The sequence below is a fragment of the Cydia amplana genome, chromosome 6 (assembly GCF_948474715.1).
Source record: "Cydia amplana chromosome 6, ilCydAmpl1.1, whole genome shotgun sequence".
Lineage (NCBI taxonomy): Eukaryota > Metazoa > Arthropoda > Insecta > Lepidoptera > Tortricidae > Cydia > Cydia amplana.
Window position 1 is genome coordinate 4317058 of NC_086074.1, and position 21846 is coordinate 4338903.

General features: G+C 36.0%; 1 protein-coding gene across 2 annotated transcripts in view; it reads left to right on the forward strand.

Moving 5' to 3' along the window:
• Positions 1–3965: 3965 nt before the first annotated feature.
• LOC134648681 (cell adhesion molecule DSCAM-like) overlaps positions 3966–21846 on the forward strand; it is a 68966-nt gene continuing 51085 nt past the window's right edge. For both annotated transcript variants that reach the window (XM_063503182.1, XM_063503183.1), the window contains exon 1: positions 3966–4094. The gene's annotated coding sequence lies outside the window, so the exon portion shown is untranslated. The remainder of the gene's footprint in view (positions 4095–21846) is intronic.

Consider the following 21846-nt stretch of genomic DNA (forward strand, 5'->3'; position numbering starts at 1 on the left):
CTGCGGAAGATCCCTGCACGCATACGAGTACCTTATTTATGTACTATCCGACTCTTGTCTTAGGTGACCTAATTGCTATTTTAAATACAAAACTGGGCCCAGATTTAGACAATTTTGTTAACATTTTTGCATTACAACTTGTTGCAAAATTTGTGTAATGTCTTTCAAAATTACATTTTTAAATTTACAAATATATAGGTTAATAAAGAATTATGAATGTATATGACACCGTAAGATTGTGAACCCGTTAGTTTATAATCTAACGTAGGTTAGGTTAGGTTAGTTTATAATCTCCCTACCGTCAGTTTATAATTTAACTAGCGAGATTATAATCTGACGAGTGTTTACAATTTTACGGTGACATGTACATACATACACACTCACACACAAAAGTTTATTAAAATTATCAATAATATTCTGCACTAAAAAATGTTGTCAATTATTTTTGGGCAACCTGAATACTTAGTTGTTACGGTAGCTACTTCACTTTCTGTGTCTGTTCCGATTCAACCTACGCCTAAGTGTTAATGAATTGAATGATACATTCTGTCATTACCGCCATGTCACACAAACAGTACTATCAACACATCCGTACAGATGTGCAAATAGTACCGCGTCAAGTGTTGAGTTCCGTAAATCGCTGTCGCGGTGGCATTGTCACGTATCAGGGAACGCGCGGGAATACCTAGAAATATATATCTGCGTCAACTTGTATGCAGACAACCGAATGTTGTCTGTGGTGACTCTGATTAATTAGAGCCCGCGTGTATGTTTTTGCAACTACGTAAGTCAACTTCGGTCACTAAAGAGTTATTGAGAATAAAACTAAAAAAAAACATGCCCGCGAGTTGACAACTGTATAAGGTCAGCCTCTTTTGACATCCAAGAACATTTGCTTTGTACATTTTAACTATTCTGGTATCTTAAGAGTTAATGTGATAAATTGATAATATATTAACTTAATACGTCGCTTTACATCCGATCGGATGCATCCCGTTTCCCACTGGGCTTGCACATAGGAATACCTATACAATATAAAAATGCAAATTTTCCAATTCACCCCGCTGAGGATAGGTGGCTAATTTTATATTTTTTCAATCTGCGCTCGCTTTGAACCGGGGCCGCCCAGAACAAGTAGCAGATAGATGGGCAATCTCGCATACGAATTCATTTGATGTAATGGAGTTTCATATATTTGAAATTGTGTTTGCATATACTCGTATTCACACAAAAGTGCAGTGTGAGGCACAATAAACCAACAACATTGGGAAAAAATCAAATTATTTTATTAAATACTTTGATTTGTGTTTTTTAAGTAGTCACCAGCGGCGGCGCGTCCATAAAAGCCGACTCCCACCGGCTTGCCTGTTTTTGGACCTTTGAGCAGATTTGTATAGGAAATATGTAAGCCAAATTAGCCCCGGCTTGCCTATGGATATGTTTGACGCGCCGCCACTACTATACATAAATTATAAACCGGAATAGATGTCACATATTAAAGAAAAATTGACGAAGCTCTAGAAAGCTTGGTGTAGGCCGGATTGGAACCGGCGTCTTTTTTTTTTGAACTTTTTCTTTAATTATATGACATCTATTTCGGTTCACAATAAACCAAGTTAGATTCGGATTAGATTGGATGTTTTCAACATCATCCTTGTTTTCATCATACCAGTGTAGGTGCTGCTACATAATAAAAGGCATTAAAATACGAGTAAGTTTGGGTTTATATAACGAGTTGAAAGCGAGTTTCATAAAAATATCGCACGAGTGATTGTATGTAGATAAAAATTATAACCAAACTACAGATTTTTTTAAAGAAGTAGCTTTTATTACTCGGATTATAGTTGTAAAAACTCATTTTATTAATAGTATTTTTTTTCATCAAAATCCTTTTAAAGCCTAGTTTAAAAAGGTAATTAAAGTGCACACTCAAAAGGTTATAAAATCATAATAAATATAATAATCATCCCTTTTAGCGTACGTGTAGTTTGGTTTATCGACTAAATAGCTAGTGTTTAGTTTTAAGTTTATAAAATACATATGTATGTTAGTCTGTAAGGTATTTGTAATATGGGCCTTGTTGCCTGAATTAAATTTCCAAATAAATAAGCCCCCACAAACAAATTCGAGCGTACACTGATATCAAAATGACATTAAAATGATTTGTCATTCAGTTATCGTGCATTTCGCTCATACTTACTAGGCATGAGCGAGACGCACTGTAAATAATGTAACTAAATGACATTCAACAAAATCATCCTAGTGGGTAGTGACCCTGCCTGTGAAGCCGCGGTCCTGGGTTCGAATCCCGGTAAGGGCATTTATTTGTGTGATGAGCACAGATCTGTCTTGGGTGTTTTCTATGTATTGAGCTTACTGTGGGACTTAGTCATTTATTCTGATGTACGTTCGAACGGTGCCGAGACATGGACGCTCACTAAGCAGGCTGTGCATAAAATACGAGTAGCACAAAGGGCCATGGAGCGCACCATGCTCGGCATTAAACTGCAAGACCGAGTGAGGAATGTCGAGATCCGACGCCGCACCAAGGTGCGGGACGTGGGTGACGTCATTGCCAAGCATAAGTGGAGTTGGGCGGGACATGTTGCTAGGCAGAGTGATGGCAGGTGGACCAAAATGTTGACGGATTAAATAAATAAATAAATAATAAATAAATAAATATTAATGGACATTTTTACACAGATTGACTAAGCCCCACGGTAAGCTCAAGAAGGCTTGTGTTGTGGGTACTCAGACAACGATAGATATAATATACAAATACTTAAATACATAGAAAACAACCATGACGCAGGAACAAATATCAGTGCTCATCACAAAAATAATTGCCCTTACTGGGATTCGAACCCAGGACCGCGGCTTCACAGGCAGGGTCACTACCCACTAGGCCAGACCGGTCGGATTGGTGGCCGCTTACGGATGAAAGAAGCTCCTGGCGTCCGTTGGCTCGTTGGGTGGATGACGTTCGAAGTATCGCGGGGCACTTTTGGATGAGACTAGCACAGGACCGGGACAAGTGGCGTACAAGAAGAGAGGCCTATGCTCAGCAGTGGGCGACCGAATGCTAAAATGATGATGATGATGACGTTCGAATTGGTTTGCCAATTTTTAACATAAAACCCGAAAGCAAGGCAACATTTTAGTGAAATCCGCTCAGTGTGGAGTGGTGAGTCTTCTCACCACTCCACTTCTGTAGCTCACTCTCGCTCGAATTAAGCGTATTTGTATCATGCCAACAAAAACAACAAATAACGAAGTCCAACATCACTGTGAAATTTAGAAATAAGAAGACTTAAAAATCGAAATCAATCAAATTTTTCGTAGTTTTGATAATAGTTATCCGCTACTTTTGATGCTGACTGTACAGTGTAAAATATATTATCCTTTTGAAATAGCCCATTAATATACCTAATATTGGATTAGCAATCTTGCATGCTCAATACCTAGGCAAGGATAGCTTAAGGAGGGTCTCGAATGGCACTATTAATTAGTGCTTGATGCCTCGTAGGATTCCTAGGTAATAAGCTTTGATAGCAAATAGGTCAATTTGGCGAGCGGTGATTGTATATTGCCTAGATAAAGTACTTGGTAATAGTAGTAAACTGAAATATGCACAGTGCGCATCAATAGTTTGACATAGTTTGATTTTCTACTTTTGTTATCGACTGTAGATTGCGGCCTAATCATTCCATCCAAAATGAAAATAATAAAATAGAAAACTATGAACCGAACCGTCATATTAAACACGTATCTAAAGAAAAACTCAAGTATAACGAATGAACCGTCATATTAAACACGTATCTAAAGAAAAACTCAAGTATAATGAATGAACCGTCATATTAAACACGTATCTAAAGAAAAACTCAAGTATAATGAATGAACCGTCATATTAAACACGTATCTAATGACCGTAGCAAGCCGACCGACCGGCCAGTCGACTACGAACCGCGTAGCGGGCCACATGTCTCGTAGCGCATAGCCACCGCGTAGCATCTGCGAAGTTCACGACTACTATCATTTTGTGTTCAAAACTGTGTGTAGTGGAAAAGTGTGTGACTATTTTCCTTATGTGGTAAGTACCTATTTTATAATTTTGTAAAATAGTAATTCATTTTATGTATTTATATTCGTTTAAAAAAAATAAAAAAACTATTTTAAATAATAATTATCTACTTTAAAATATTATAACAAGGACTATTTTATTGCTGGTAATATGCAATTAAAGCCAACAAAAACGCATTGGATTAGAATCTACATTACTAGGGTAATACCTATAATAAATTATGAATTAATTATCATTTACAATACTTAAAATTAATAATAATTTTTTTTTGAAAAATATAGAATGTATTGTTCTCTCTGTTTATTCGTCTTCTTAAGTTAAGTTTATAATATGGATATAAAAATCGACAGACAGACCTCTCATTTTTAATGTTAAATGAATAGGAATTTAATTGTTTTAATTTTAACATATTTTTAGTTTTATTACGTGTTAATTAGTTTTGTGCCGTGGATATTATAATATATTTATTAGTTATTTTAATGTATGTTTAGCATGTAGGCACTAAATAACTTGAAATTGAAATTGATAAAAATAAAATACATAAAGGCATACAAAAACATTAACAATGCATTATTATTATTTTAATACTAAATCAGATCGCAAGTAGGTACTTGTATCTATCACATAACTATCATCTTCTTGTTTACACGTATCCAGTATACACTCAGAAACATATTACTCTACTCAAATTAATCGTCAGTGTGTATTTAATCTAAAGTTCCCGAATATTTACATAGGTACGTTCCAAGTTTCGAAACTTACCGCGGTATTCGGAAAACAAGATCCGTTCTAGAGAAGAGAACGATGTACGATATGTACTAGATACCAACTAGTTTAGATTTCAACTAGATATCTTTTGCAGCTCAATTCGGGCAACCAATGTCACTTTTACGTTAAATTATCGTTTTAAGATCGTTTCAAAATCGTTTTGAGATCTAAAAATACATAACGAGACGTTTTAGACATTGTTATAATCGTTCAAGAGTATCTCCAGAATCTCGGAAATGTCAAATTTGACAGGTTATATCTTAAACATATCGTTATCGTATCTTGGTGATGTCTAAAAGATATCTAGTAGATGTCTATTTCAAAATCAGAACCGGGCCCTTATTATCTTCCAAAGTTACACGAGTTACGAGTTAAAATACTGAATATGTTTTATGAGATGACTACGTGTTTCAGATGTGATGTCCTGAAAGTAGGAGAAAGTAGAAGTTTCACACGGCGCGATTCGGGAAATGAATTAGAGATTCACTATAGTTCGTTTTTTTTAGCATTAGAAATAAGGTAAACAATCTTGATGTGTCTTTTAACTGAAAAACACATTTTAAAAATAAGTCACGGCAAATATGTAACAATTATGAATCTAATACGATCATTTATATTCTTCTGCTTTCATAAGTAATAGTTTTTGATTTTTAAAAAGGGTTTTTCAATTAAAAGACATGTCAAGATCGCTTACCTTCTTGCAAGTTCTTTCTAATGCTAAAAAAAACGAACTATAGATTTGAAATAGTAAAGATATGTGACGTTCCACGGCAAAAGGTACCTTACGGCGGCTGGCGCTTACGCTATTATTAACGCCGCTCCAATATTCAGCCGGGGCAATAGTACCTTTTGCAGTGGAACGTCACATATCTTTACTATTTCATATCTAGTGAATCTCTAAATCATTTCCCGAATCGCGCCGATAGAGAATAACATTTAAGGTTACTCCAAATTATTTCTATACATTATTAGAAAATTTAAAACTAAACGAAAGTAGCAAAACTTACCCGTACTGACCTTATCAACACATACAACCTGATATTTATAAACGGGTCTATTGCAAAATTTATTTATTTTAGCTTTAATATTTACCGACGTTTCGACACAGGTTTCACTGGTCGTGGTCGCGGCTAACTGATGTCCCAGCAAAATGTCAAAACAGAGATTTGTGTAGCTACCCGACGAAAAGTGTATGAAAAACTTTGGGGTAGACATCACATTTTCAAACCACCCACTACACATAATGTTAATTACCAGTGAAACCTTTATCGAAACGTCGATAAATAAAGGTAAAAAAAAAATTTCGCGATAGACCCGTTTTATAAATGCGAGTTAATACATACAACCTGTACGGCTACCACCAGTTTAGCACTGACATAAACGCTAGCATTTTGCCCGTACTGACATATTAGTGCAAGCGAGATGTATAGAAAAAGTAAATTACGTATACTGTCATGATAGACTGGACTCGTTTATTTTTCGTCCTACTCCTAGCACCCATTTTGCAAGGCAATAAATTCAGGAAGATTTGTAACGAAATCCCACCTGACAAAGCTCTCGAATTACTCCATTTCACGGAAAATGGTGAGATTTACCTTATAATTATGTATGAGGTTCATTTAAATTTAAATTTTTCGAATTGTCACAATTCGTTTTTTTTATTGAACGGGAGGAGATTAAAAACAACGATATTAAACTTTGGAATGGTGAAGTCGTTCTTAATTTAGCTTAGTTTCCGTTATGTATTTATATTACGGAAACTATATAATTATACAGTATACCTATTATAAGGGTTACTCAAACAAAAAAACAACGGGTTGCACTCCGGGAGTGCCGATAGAAGTGAAAACTCATCTCACTATTATCATTTTTAGGGTTCCGTACCCAAAGGGTAAAAACGGGACCCTATTACTAAGACTCCGCTGTCCGTTCGTTCGTCCGTCCGTCCGTCCGTCCGTCTGTCACCAGGCTGTATCTCACGAACCGTGATAGCTAGACAGTTGAAATTTTCACAGATGATGTATTTCTGTTGCCGCTATAACAACAAATACTAAAAACAGAATAAAATAAAGAGTTAAGTGGGGCTCTCATACAACAAACGTGATTTTTGACCGAAGTTAAGCAACGTCGGGCGGGGTCAGTACTTGGATGGGTGACCGTTTTTTTGCTTGTTTTGCTCTATTTTTTGTTGATGGTGCGGAACCCTCCGTGCGCGAGTCCGACTCGCACTTGGCCGGTTTTTTATTTCCCCACCTCAAAAAGTGCCCAGTGCCGCTAAAGAAGTTTTCACTTCAAAAATTCGACACATATTTATAATAATATATGAATTTACCTTTAACTTAATCTATACTTTCATCTAAAAACAACCCTAATTTATCAGACTGAAACGATTTAATAAGATTATCTCCCAAGGTATTTACAGGCGTATTCGAATTTTAGTTATTCGGTCTGTTTTCGATATGATAATATGTTAATATGTCTGTATCAAAAGTAACATTTTAGGATGAAGAAATGTCACTTTGACACGGACACATCAGTGTAATATCGGAAACTAAAATCCGAATACGCCTGTTAATCATTTAATATAATTATAAAATTAGAAACCAATGGATCTGCAATTCAAACGGCGATTATTAAACGATTATTGAATTTCTGCATGAGCTAGTTAATCTAGCTATTCTGCACAATCATTCATTTGCTTAACGGCTTGATTCGAACATTAAGATACGTCAAAATTTGCTAAAGATACGATATGGATCGGATATGTCAGTGTCAAAGGTGGCGTTTTTGGTTGAATAAACGCCCGGGGAAAAAAAGGTCGCCCGAGCGGGGCGATTCTGATTTCAGAAATAACAAAAGAATCTGAGCAGACGTCAAAGGTTCCATTTGCAGGCTTGAATGCACTTTATGAAGCAGAAAATGGAAATGCATCGATATTTTTAGCTTTGACAGCGATTACATACATAGTCAATGTCAAAGCTAAAATTGATGAAAGCGATTCACCGATAGTATCGGTGAAAGGTCATTTTTCATCATAGTGCAAAAGCATTTATTAACCTATATACAGGGTGGTCCAAACCTTGACATCCAAAAATTTTTTTTAGATTCCTCTAGTCGTGGGCTATTAGAATATACCCCATGTATATTAGCCGATTTTTTGTAGTTTTCGAGTTATGAATTTTTGAAGTTTTTTTGGTTAAAATTTTGGGGGTGAAGTAATTTACTCATTAAAAAAAACTATTACAGTTTTTTTATGTTTCTTTTTGTAACATACTCCTTAATAAATTACAAAATTACTAAGAAAAAAATCAGCGTCCTCACGTTGATACAAGTTGTAAAAAAACATGACAGAAATATTTTTTTTACGCTCAGGCATGTCAAGCTTAGATTTTGCGCTTAAATAAAAAAAATACAAGCTGTTACAAGGAATTCTGCTGATTTTAAAAACTGATAGACCCTAAGTGTTTTACAAAAAGGTAAAAAAGGTGACACTTAATAGTCCAAATTTGACAAAACTCAAAGGAACTGAGGTCGAAAGTTCCCAAATAGTGATTCACAAAAAAAACGGTTTTATTATTCCTAACTTTAATAAAACAGAAAAAAAGAATCAGAGGCAATTTCTACAAACCCAAACACAATCGGGTTGCGTTGTTTTATCACAGAGTTCCCAATGCAACCTCCTGTGTCCATCATCAGATCAGCTCGATGGTATCATGTTATTGCATTGTCACCCAACTTACGTACATATGTGAAGTTTCAGCTCAATCGAATAATGGAAAGTGGGTCTAATTTAGCTTCCAAGATTTGATCAGAACAAACGTATTACAAACATAATACCAATATTTAATTTTTTTAAATATAATAATCTTAAAAAATATTTTTGAAGTGAAAGCTTCTTTAGCTGCGCTGGGCACTTTTTGAGGTGGGGAAAAATGATAAACTCGAGACAGCGTAAGGCGATCACGTGACCGTAAGGTTTAGATGGCCACTCATTTAGATGGCATTTAAATCAATAAAGAAAAACTCAATAAAATTACATGAAAAAGGTTCTAATCTTGTACGGGCTGAAATACGAAGATCTCACAGTTACATTCTAACTTTATATCACTCAAATATAATTCAATAAAGCTACATCTTGATGAAATCGCTAATAAAATTGAACTCTAGTACTGGTGAATAAAACTCAAAATATCATGACCAAATATATTTAGATGCGAGGTCTGCAAGATAACTTTACAATTTCTATTCGAATTTTGAACAATTAACGCTACAAATTTGAATTTCGAATTTTAAACCAGCTCACTGGCCAGCAATTTCGGAACTAAAGTTTTTCAATAGAAAGGAGGATGGGTCAATTATACAGAGTGCTACAGACATTTTGGACTAGTCATTGAGTTTTCACTTCTGTCGGCACTCCCGGAGTGCAAGCCGTTGTTTTTTTTTTTAAATATATAATGGTATGTATAAGTCCATGTCATTATGAGGAATTGAAGTGTGGTATATGTCGCTGTTGAAGTGTGACGAGTGTCACTCAAATGGCAAAACACAGAGGGGAAATGGCCTGCTTTTGACAGCGCTGAAATTTACGTGTCAACGCCGCCTGCGTTAACACCATGAATACATGACGTGTGTGCTTGTAAATACAGAGCGCATAATAAAGGGTAAATTTATTAGAAGGTCAATTGAAATTCTGCTCTGTAATTAACAAAGCCCGTTTTTTTAATAGCCTATATTGTGTCCCACTGCTGGGCAAAGGCCTCCCCTGTCTTTCGCCACTCGTCTGGCTTAGTGCATGTTAAATAACTCCGTTAATTAAAATAAAATTAATTTACGTATAAATTAATTTTGTATTAAGAATAAACGTCTGCAAACTACACCACAAAGCTTAAAAAATTATGAAAAGTGGAAAATTTAACTGTTTCGGGCGTGACTCGATCTCGCAACTCTGGATCACTGTAATTATCAAACCCCGTTATAAAATAAGTACGTGAATGATTTTAATTACTTTTTTATTTCACAAACAATTTATTTATTTTAAAAACATGTTTCACAAGCAGCAGCCGCTTGAATAAATTTTATAGAACCTTTAAATTATACATCAAACGTGCTGCCATCTCTCGTACAGTTTATAACCTTCGGAAGCTAAATACAAAATTATTAAATCTTACTTTCAACTTGCTCCCAAAATCATTGACCGTAAATATTCCCTCATTATTGTACTGTCTCAGTCCAAATTGTGTCTCTAATAAGCCATGTTCTCTGGGCCCGATTCGGATTTTGTAATAGACATCTACTATTAGACATCGCCAAGTTACGATAACGATATCTTTAAGATCTAACGATACTCTTGAACGATTTCCACAAGATATTACTTAGAGATCTAATTCACATCTAATGGATATCTAACACGATCTATCGTAAAAGTGACATTGGTTGCCCGAATTGCGCTGCAAAAGAGAACTAGTTGAAATCTAAAGAATGGATCTAGTACGTGTCGTCTCTTGTGAATATCTTGAAGTTCGAATACGGCAGTTTGTATTTTAATGTCTCAAAAATTTGTTATAACATTTTCATTACTTAAGTTATTTCATAACGCTGGTATTACCAGGTATGTTTCCACATTAAATTAACTGAAACGAGTTCTACCTTTTATTACGCCGATTTCATTTGAAAATACAAATTTTATACGCGTATTAAAATGAGAATAGTACTAATAGAGAATTCATAGACTTTTTATCACATTTGAACGGTTGTAGGCATTCGCCGTTTATGTGAATCGTAAATGATACTGAATGGTCCTTTTCGGGCCGCGTTGTGCAATAACTTGATATAAAAATGTTATGATTTTTAGGGTTCCGTACCTCAAAAGGAAAAAAAAACGGGACCCTTATAGGATCACTCATGCGTCTGTCTATCGGGCTCTGGGTGACCAAACTGACCCTTTATCTCCAAAACTACTGGGACTAAAATTTTGAAAAAAAAAATACACAATATAGTTCTTTACCTATAGATGACAGCAGTGTTGGCCGAAAGTTAATGCAAATTGAAAATGCTGGCCATTAACCATTATAAATTGAATCGTAAACTATAATCGTCCGATACGGTTTAAGGTTAAATTTATAATGGTTAATGGCCAACATTTTCAATTCGCATTAACTTTCGGCCAACACTGGATGACAGGAAAACCTATTAGAAATGTGCAGTCAAGCGTGAGTTGGACTTAATGTACGGAACCCTTGGAACGCGAGTCCAACTTGCACTTGGCCGGTTTTTCTTCAATAGAGTTCATTGACAAATATCATGCAAGTGAGTAATTAAATATTTGAAGCATACATTTATTTTCTATAGGTACAAAATGCAAATATGCTTTCTGTGCTGAGATTTTGCAGAAACACGTCAGAATACAATGAAAATGTTTTCTAAAAATGTGTCGTATTTTCAAACAATTCACATGCGTCTTCTATTCACTAGCCCTGGGCAGAGACAAGTTAGTGATAATGGTACTCCATGCAATGCAATTTTAGCGCACCCGTAGATACCTACGTATATAACTACATATATAGGGATGCGCGAATTTTGGAATACGCTTGGAGTTATGCTTTCAGTTACTATAGTTACCCTTACTAGATAGCATTACAGTATTGAGCAGAGATTTAAATGCATCTCGCAGTGCAAAAATATAAAAAATATGTGTCCACTACCTCTCTGTTTCCAATTACAGTCTACGCACGAGCTTTAATAATTACTGCAATGTTTTGCCGCCGGAGTGCAGCACTAGCGACGTTAGTAGACCATAGAATAATTTATACATACTTACTGTACCTTAAACTGGTTTTTGACAAGTTTTCACAGACAGTCAAATATGACATTGATACATCAAGGCGATTTGTTTACAAATGGCCTACCGGGAAACGCGATTTCAAAACTCAGGTATATGCCTCTTTATCGCTCGAATATGCAAGAGAGAGGTAAGATAACAAAATTTCGACTCTCTCGTTTGCAGTAGACCCTTAGATTGTGACTTATTGTGGGAGTGGCGCCCGCGCCCCCTACCCAGACTTTCGCGTAATATTCATTGTAACACCGCCGAACAAGGTGCACAACAACTTTTCCACTTCTTCAGCCCAAAAAATATTTGGTATGTTCTGTGCAGTCTATACAGTCATATAGTGTGGATTTGTATGATCGGCTGTCTATTTTTTACTGGTCTTTGCCTTAGTATTGTGTTTTAGCTGTGCAGACGTTCGTCGTTCGCCTTAACGGCATACTTAGCGGAAAGTATCCCGAACAGCTTTAGGCAACATGGCTCCAACTCGAAACAACTCCACGTCTTCAGGCAATTATTTCAACTACACCTACACAACGAATAGGCACGGAGAGACACTAGAGAATTTAATGTCATTTTGATTTCAGAATTAAGAAGAAAGTGGATTACCGCTCCTCTGTACAAGTGTAGCCTACATTTTCTTCTCTGGAAATTTAGACAGTTTTTAAAGCATGAAGAGATTCTTTACGAGATGGTTTGGTGAAGATATTTTTTTATTGTGATAATATGATATCCAGAGAGCAAAACGTTTTTATGGAGAAGCGTTCACCCTACATTAATGCATCCTTTCTTATGAAAAATCCTTTTCAAATAAAATTCTGTATCTTCCATTTTATAGTCTGACAAACCCAACCCAAGAACAAAAAAAACTCTTCGGGGGTCCTTTCTCAGGCTCGAGTGCTCGCGGCGACTGCAACTCGTGCACTCGTGAGTGAAACCGTTGTCGTATAAACAGTTTAAAATATCTCTCACGAAAGTTTAATATCGAGGCAGTTCCTGGCCAAACTATATACATGTATAACCACTGCAAAAAGTTTAATAACAGAACTGAACCCCTAGTGTAAATTTCATTCGATAGCCTGATGAGCGTTTGCGTTTGCGTTATATATTATGTAATATTTTTTGTATGGGATTTTAAACAGCGCGCCAAGCGGGACGTTTTAGAAACTCAAAATCCCATACAAAATTACACTTAACGCAAACGCCGTACGTCACGTCACGCTATCGTTACGTGCAATCGTTAACACTCCGCAGCAGTGGCCAATTCTAAATTTAAGATACGTCAATTAATTGATCTAGAAACGATATGGATTAGATGTGTCAGTGTCAAAAGTAACGTTTTTGTTTGAAGAAACGTCACATTTGACAGTGACATATCTAATCCATTCGGTTCTAGTCCTATTAATTAACGTATCTTAAAGTTCGAATCGGGCCGGCAGTCACTGTCGCACTAGTGTGGAAGATAGAGCGTAGACTACGATACGCTACAGAGTGTTAACGATTGGCACGTTGGCTACGCGCCCAGGTACCTAAGGTTTAAAACTTACAAACGTCAGAAAGGTTCACTGACATTAAGATAGTATTTACTCTACTATATAACGCAAAGAGCCCTTTCGTATTTGCCTTTGAAACCGCTGTTTGATCTATCCTCGTAGTTTTCAATACCGAGATTTGTTTTAGCTTCGCGAATGGTGATGTTACCCGCCACAGTTAGTTAGTTTCCTTTGTTTATGAACGGGAGCAATTTTAAATGGAGATTCGTTCTGTATAGTTAAAAGTGTGTACTGGGCTATAACCGCGAAAATCGAAGTTCGCAAATGCGGGCATCTGTCTCTGACACTCTAATTACGCCTTCTTTGGAGTAAAAGGAAAGATCCCCACAATTTGCGAATTTCGGTTTTCGCGGTAGCGGTAGCGGTGTTATGAATAGTAACTTTCCTTTCCTTTTCGTCTTCGGTGGTGACGTGGCCTTTTCTGCCGCGACACCAATCTTCTCTTAAAAAAAATCTGTCGCTGGCGACTATGTCAACCACACTAATTATAATCACGTATAAAAAAAACCGGCCAAGTGTGATTCGGACTCGTGTTCCAAGGCTTCCGTACATTAAGTCCGATTCACGCTTGGCTGGACATTACTAATAGGTTTTCCTGTCATCTATAGGTATAGAACTATTTTGTGTATATTTTTCAAAATTTTAGACCCAGTAGTTTCGGAGATAAAGGGGGGGGAATGGTCGGGCAGCCAGACAGACAGACGCATGTTATGAACAAAATTTGCCAAACAAAGGTTTGGTAGGTTGGTGCGTTTGTATTGGGAAGCGGGTCGTCCACTGTCTTCATCAGAAACTGTCATTGTAAAAATTACACTAGGAATTTATTTGTCAAAATCCGTTTACCAACCTTTCTAGCATGTCTAAGTTTATTTTGAATGCTAAATTAAGTACAAATTAATGCAGTAAACCCAACATTTTCATTTCACCAAATAGTTCAATTACTCAGAAATGGGTAACTAGGTCGGTAAGTAGGTAAATGACCCGAAAGTCGCAATCTCCCGGTCATTAAGGCAAGTAAGGTACTTGAAAACTAATGGCACACAGTTTATTCAAAGTAATTGGGTTTTAATCATGATAGTAGTTTTCATTTAATACCACAGCACGGTTTTTGGGAGGCAAACATACTATTGCGAGATTTGCGAGTGATCAATTAAATATCACAATATAGGTACTAAATGTTATCGATACCTATCGTTAGAAAGCAATTTCCAAATCAAAGTATCAAATGTGACTCATTCTTTCTTGAAGTTTATAAGTCTCATTCTTGAAATTTAATAATGAAAAAGAAAACGTTATTCATTAAAAAAGTTAGTCATTAGCTATTAGTTAGTAGCTATTTTTGGCAAATCTAATAATGGGTGAATCAACTTTTTCTTGTCACTCGTTGCCATGGTTACGTTCTCCTGGGTCACTCTTAAAACCTGATTTTTAGGCATTTAAATTTACCAAACACGCTTTTTTTGTGATATTTGTAAACCCTTTCCATTGAGGGTCGTCTACCAAGCGTGTCAGAAGAAGGTGGTGTACAATGTCTTATAACAAACTATGCTACTATTGTCTCTTGGCTGACCGGACAGAATAACAACAAGAAATAGTTGATCCACCCTAATAATTAAAACTACACCGAACAATAATTCAGTTAATTATATTGTAAAAATATTTATAATAATTAAAATGATTTTTAACCACCACGCACATGAAAGGTTGAAACTACCTAACTGCTTTATAAGTAAAAGACGTGTCATAAATAACACTTGGATATCCAAGCAGCATACAAAATGTATATCATGTAGAATCAGCCGGTAAAGGAATGGCCCGGATGCCAGACAAATACGTCATTTCTATTTTACACGCTTTGCTAAAGCCCGTAGCACACGCCACGACTCCTTCCATTACACTTAGTCGTAGAACTTTCTAGCAGAATGTCAGCGCTCAGCCCATACGTCATCTTATGTCAAATTAAGCTCGATATTATAATTATATTTGAATCATATCTTAGGTTATGTGTCGAGAGAAATTCGATAAAAAGTGGTCAATAATTTTCATTTTTGATAATACGAAATAAAAAAAAACCTACACTTACGCTTTTGTATTTTTCCTTAATCTAAGCGGACCCCAGGCTCCCATGAGTCGTGGCAAAATGCCGGGACAACGCGAGGATGATATTCTCTAGCATCGCACGGTCCTAATTGAAGTGTTACTCAACTTAAAAAAAAACAGACTTGCATTAACAACAAAAAAGAACAAATTTAATCCTGTTTTCTAACACTTTTGATTCAAATTTCACTAAAGTAATTTCATTAATTAAAATGTCGTTGGCAGACAACTCTTTTTTAAGACTTAATTGAATAGTTGTTTGAATTTGGCTTCAAAGAATTTAATTGTCAAACCAAAACTCCTATTATTCCCCGAGAAATTCCCCAAAACACTAGTTGACTGTAAAGTGTACTTATATGAGATTTTGTTGCTAGCGACATTTTATTGAAATCAGTCTAAATTGCCTTGTATGGTAACTGATGGGCCTTTTTATTTAAAATTAAACATAGCACTTTTTTATTCTGAAAAAAAAAATATTACTCCTATTCAGAATCACGAGCGCTTTCGATCTTTATAAAAGATAAGATAAGATAAAAAGATAGTTTATTCAAGTAGGCATAATTACAATGCGCTTATGAACGTCAAATAAAGCTAGGTAGACCGGCTCCAACCCTACACCTCTGCCCCGAGAAGATTTAAATCCCCCCTCAATTGGAGGAGGGTATAGCAATATGGGACCGGCAACAAACTCGGCGGGACACATCTTTTCAAAAAAAATTACATCTTATAATTAACATGCATTACGAGAAAATAAGGAAAAAGAAATACAATTTAAATTACTATAGAATTCATGCAATTATACACATAAGGTGTAATAGAAATTAGATTTAAAAATATATACATATGTACATGGAATCATACAAATACGTAGCTCTTTCAGAAAACATATCAAATTCTTACAAAAGGAAAAGAAAATAATATAAGGGAATAAATATATAAGGGAATAAAGTGTTCCTACCATTGCATTTCTATTCAGTTACCATTTGTAGACGGAAACGGAATGGAAGAAACGACAAAAATTAAGGCTTTTTTCTCCTATTAGGATAAAGAACTCGTGGTTCTGAATAGAAATAACAAAAATATCAAATTTGAAAAAAAAAAACAAATTTCAATAAAACATGACGTAGGTATGCTGCGAGCCTAACGTATCCGCCGTTGTTGTCACGCGTCCAAATAAGCCATTTGTTTCCCGTATCTCGCGCGCGAATGACGGATGGTCCTAGAATAAACCTAAGGGCGTAATAAGACCTTTTTTAAGGCGTCGGTTCGTGAGCTCGTGTAACCTTGTATATTTGTATAAGCATGTAATGTATTCCCATGGGCACGCAGCAGGGATAGCACGGAAAAGGATTTTGTGAACGTAAAAACATTTTAAAACCGGCAAATATTTGCTTTTTCCTCATTTCGAATCCTATTTTGTTAGTAAAGTATGTTCTCATATTTAGAGCTGAAAAAGGTTATGTAGATTTAACGTTTTTAGGATTTCTAAAAGGAAAAGAAATTAAGAACCATTTTTTTAATCTTGTTAAATATAATCGAATTTAAACTGTTGTGAGACATACTAACATTGAATAATTTTACGGTTTAGACTCACTTGTTTTAAGTCACTCGCGTGACATGTTTCGGAGAGCCTAATAGGTCTCCTTTCTCAAGCACTAACAGTGCGAGCAGCGTTCACGACGGCCGTGTATCGCGTACTGGGGCACGCCGGCACGCCGCGTCGCACGCTGCGCGCGCGCCGGGAATACCGGTTGGGGGAGGTCTTCGGCTGTCATTGTAGGCGGGCATAGTGGTGTGTTTGAGCTTTGGTCACACTTGCACTGTTAGTGCTTGAGAAAGGAGACCTAGGCTCTCCGAAACATATCACGCGAGTGACTTGTTAAATATATTCGATTAGGTATGTCTTTTAAGAATAAGTACGAAATATCAAAGTGATATTTTGGTGCTTGTTTATCTTAACTGCACGTGGTTGTATAATGTTTCCAATTATCCTAATTAATATACATCAGTACTGTCTGTAGGTGTACCTATGTATTGTATTTCATATTTTTAATAATTAAAAATAGGTAGTATACCTAGTCTTCGAATGTGCGAAAATATTGGCGCGAGTAGAATAGTTTCCATTTTTAAAATAAGAAATATTATTTTCCTCAATTGATAAAAACCACAGACAAGACAAGACATCCTCCAGACTGAGCATAGCAGCGCTACCCCCTCTGCCACAAATATACGGTAGTCTTACTTCATTTTCGAGTCAAAGTGCCTTTGTGTGACGTCCGTGTCTTTGAACGGACCAATCACGGCACGGGACTCGCTCACCTCGCCCCCCGCACCCCAGTATTTTTGGCAGCATCGGTTTCATGAAATAATTGCTCTAAACTCTATCTAGTCTATGATAAAAACATTGCAAGCATTCTTAAGTTGCGTTGTCCTCTTACTCTTACTACAGACGGGCCATGGGTCCGGCACAACCAATGAACTAGGGGGCATTCCACAGAAAGGTCTACTTTATCTGGGACATGACGCATATAGCAGCAGATACCTGCAGAAAACCTGTATTACTCGTATATACCGTTGAATTTAAAGCTAAAGTTATCAAACGTTATCATGGGGGCTGTTCATAAATTACATCATCGACTTTTGACCCCCCCCCCCCCCCTAAAATCATCCAAAAATTATGCTTCTCATGACTCCGTTTCCTCCTACGTCATGCTACCATCATCCGATGTCCAGACCCCCCCCCCTAAGTTAAAATGACGTAATTTATGAATAGCTCCATGCGGCTATCAGCATCACCTACTTGACACTTTTGAGTTACGAGGATTACACGATTAATTAAACTGTAATTTATTAGCCTTCTTGAGGAAGATATCGATTTCGTAAAAAATAATTTAAAGCTCTAGGGGCTCACTTATAACCAAAGGATCAAATTTAATGAAGCCATATTTAAAAAAAATATAAATTTCTCCATTATTTACTTTTCTTCTTTGTTAGGCTCTTCTCTCTCGTTAATTAAAATACCTACTGTAAAGCCTTCTATAGATTCGTGTTGTAAATCTTATTAACACGTTCTGACCGTATCTTATTATTTGACAAACACTCCAATAAATTACAGCGGCGTCTCAAAGTAATTGTGACTAATTGTTTCCGAACAAAGGAAAAAATAAATTGAATCGGAATCCAAGCGGCCGACAGAAAGATTTACATTTTTATTCAACATTACGACGAATCATTAATGGGAGTCCCCGAGGAATATCTGAAAAACAACTTTATCGTAGATGTAAGTAATTGCTTTGAGAATACGAATATACGAAGTGTGCGTTCCAATTCGAGGTCGGAGACTCGAATCCTGTCGTATCATTGATTTTTTGTCAGATCTTTTAGTTTAGAGGGTCAAAAACTAGTCAAAAACCTCATTGGTACCACGGGTGAACAGAGAGCTGGCAGCTTTCTCTCGCAGCGCATAAATATTACCATTCAGCGAGGGAATGCTGCCACAATGCCGCGGGGGCCTTGATGTATTTTAATTTAGATTAGTTTATTTTTTAATTGTATTATAAGTACCTAGTTTTATTATAACACCCAATTTTATAGTAATATTAGAGTTATTACACAGTATAGAGGGTTGTTACAGTAAATATGAGGAGACATTTTAAGATGATTGTCAAACCTGGACCAGTACGGATATGATGGTCGTTCTTGTCTACGTGACAGCGTGATAAAACGGTGTCCGTCACTTTCTTTCCCACGGTGTTAAACAGTGACAGTTATTTTATCACGTGGATAAAGATGGATAAAGCTATCCATAATAGGCTGGCTGATGTTGGCTAGCGGGATAATGTAGTTAAAGATCAGATCAGATAAGAAAAAAATAAGAGATTGTGCAGAATTTAAACGGAAACATATAGGGTTGTGTCAATGTTATACGATGTTATTAGAAGATTAATTTTATTTAAATAGACTCTTTTAACTATATGACAAAAAAACAGGTTCTAGGATGACTATTATTTGACAAGTAAAATAATAGATTGTGTTTGTTTTAATTTGTTTATTTCTGTGTTTTGTCTTATCACCATGTAAATAGCCCAATACCTCTTGTGCATATGTTCAAGTTCAAGTTCAAATATATTACTTTATTCATGTAGGCCTAGCAACAAGCACTTATGAATAGTAAGTAGGTATTACATATATACTCGTACATATTATCTTAAGCTAATTATAAGAGCAATTTATTAATGTTAATATTATTCCATAATAATATAGGTTTTATACAGATCAAATTTAATACTAAGAATTTCACAAAATGTGTGTGTGTTTCCAAGTGTCATTAAAAGTAATAATATGTAATTGCATAAATTAATATCTTTTGAAACAAAATTATATTCCAAGATACAACCACCTAAAATATTAAGCCCCTGGATCTTTCGTATTTTTCAGTCCTTTAACCTTTAAACCTCCTTAATTTTTGGTACATTCAAGTGGCCATTAGCCACCGTTATGAAGCTCAAAAGTGGTCACGTTATTAGGGTTCCGTACCACAAAAAAGAAAAAACGGAACCCTTATAGGATCACTCGTGCGTCTGTCTGCCCGTCTGTGACAGCCTATTTTTTCCGAAACAGCTGGACCAATTAAGTTGAAATTTGGTACACATATGTAAGTTTCTGACCCAAAGACGGACATGTAACGTAAACAAACGAATTTTAAATATGGAGGCCACTTTTGGGGGGGTAAATGAGCAAATTAAAAAATAAAGTTTTTCAAACTATATCATGTTATATACTTATCAAATGAAAGAGCTCATTGTACGAATCTTAGCAGTTATTCAAGAAAATAGGCAAAAAATGATCAGCCCCCCCCCCCTTTTATCTCCGAAACTACTACTATCTAAAAAAAATACACAAAATAGTTCTTTACCTATAATAGATGACAGGAAAACCTATTAGAAATGTGCAGTCAAGCGTGAGTCGGACTTAATTACTTAGTCTTTGATCCGATACTTACGGGTTTTTAATAGACATTTCACTCACGTTTCACATAAAAAAAGCAACAACGGTTGCACTCCGGGAGTGCCGATAGAAGTGAAAACTCACCTCACTATGTTACCGATGCCCGGTGACACGATACATACGTTTAGCGGAGGTATTCTATTTATTTATTATATATTATTATCATTCTCAAATAAGATCACACTTTTTCATTGACATGTTTATTTACATACTGTCTCACTCCGCGATTTCGTCGCTTTGCTACAGGTAGCTAAAAGTACATCCGTTCGGCCCCAATTTTGGGGAAAGCTATAAGCCGCGCGTGGCGCTGTCGCCACCTAGCGGCCATATCTGTGCTGATCGTAACAGACGCGTTTTGTTAGAGAGTGAGTCTTCTGTACTTAGTACTATTATTTATTCTGTGATACTGCCATGACAACGTCAAATTATTTGAACATAGGTAAAGAGTCTTGAAAAGGAGTCCGCAACATTAAATGTCAAATAACATTGCGTTTTTCTTTACTGATTTAAATGCCATTTAAATTATGAGTGGCCACCTTACGGGTCTTACGGTCACGTGATCGCTTTACGCTGTCTCAAATTTATAATTTTTTCCCCACCTCAAAAAGTGCCTAGCGCCGCTAAAGAAGTTTTCACTTCAAAAATACTTTGTAAAAAATGTGTAATGTACGGAATCCTTGGAACGCCAACTAAATGCCTAATATTGAACTTTTACAAACTTCAATTATCTTTAGGCGTAAAAGTCATTTTAGATCTGTTTTATAAGCCGTTGAAGGGGAAAATTATTGAAATACCAAAATTGAAAATTCGACAAGTTTAATAACGAGCGTACAGCTTGTTTGCGTAAGAACTTTGCCTTTATTACGATCTAGACTTCGCCGACGAAGTTTTCTGTTCGTTAAATGTCTTTACCACCCTCTTTAGTACCTACGAGAAATTGGATAAACATGTTAACTTAGGTACCTACATAAGGGATTTGGTACTTTAAGAGTCACACGACCCTAGCCGCTGCCATACATTCGAAGTTGCGCTCTCATTTTAAAACGACAATATGAAATAACATGTATTTTGACAAGAACAAGAACATACAAGTAACATATTTTTTCGTTTTCCTTTCCAGAAATTGTAATAAGTACAGAGAAATTAGAGTAAATTTTTTACATACCTACAAAACTTCTAGCCGCGCTATTTTATTTGAAAAACTAATTTTAGCAACGCAAACTAGTACCAAAAATAAATACATAGTTATTTACGATACAAGTAGGAAATGCGCAACGAGTGGCGATCAATTAAAACACGACCAAAGGGAGTAGAGGAGAACACCCGGACATACAAAAGCATTTTTGCCCATACGAAAGCTTATTTCTATAAGGCCTTCGCTAACACTCGACTAATTACAATTGCGACATTTAAAACACAAAGTGTAACAAAATACTTTAATCTGCCTAATACATTGGCAACAGTTGAAACCGCCATCCATCAGTATGCTGTGTTTTACCCAATGCGGCTACTAG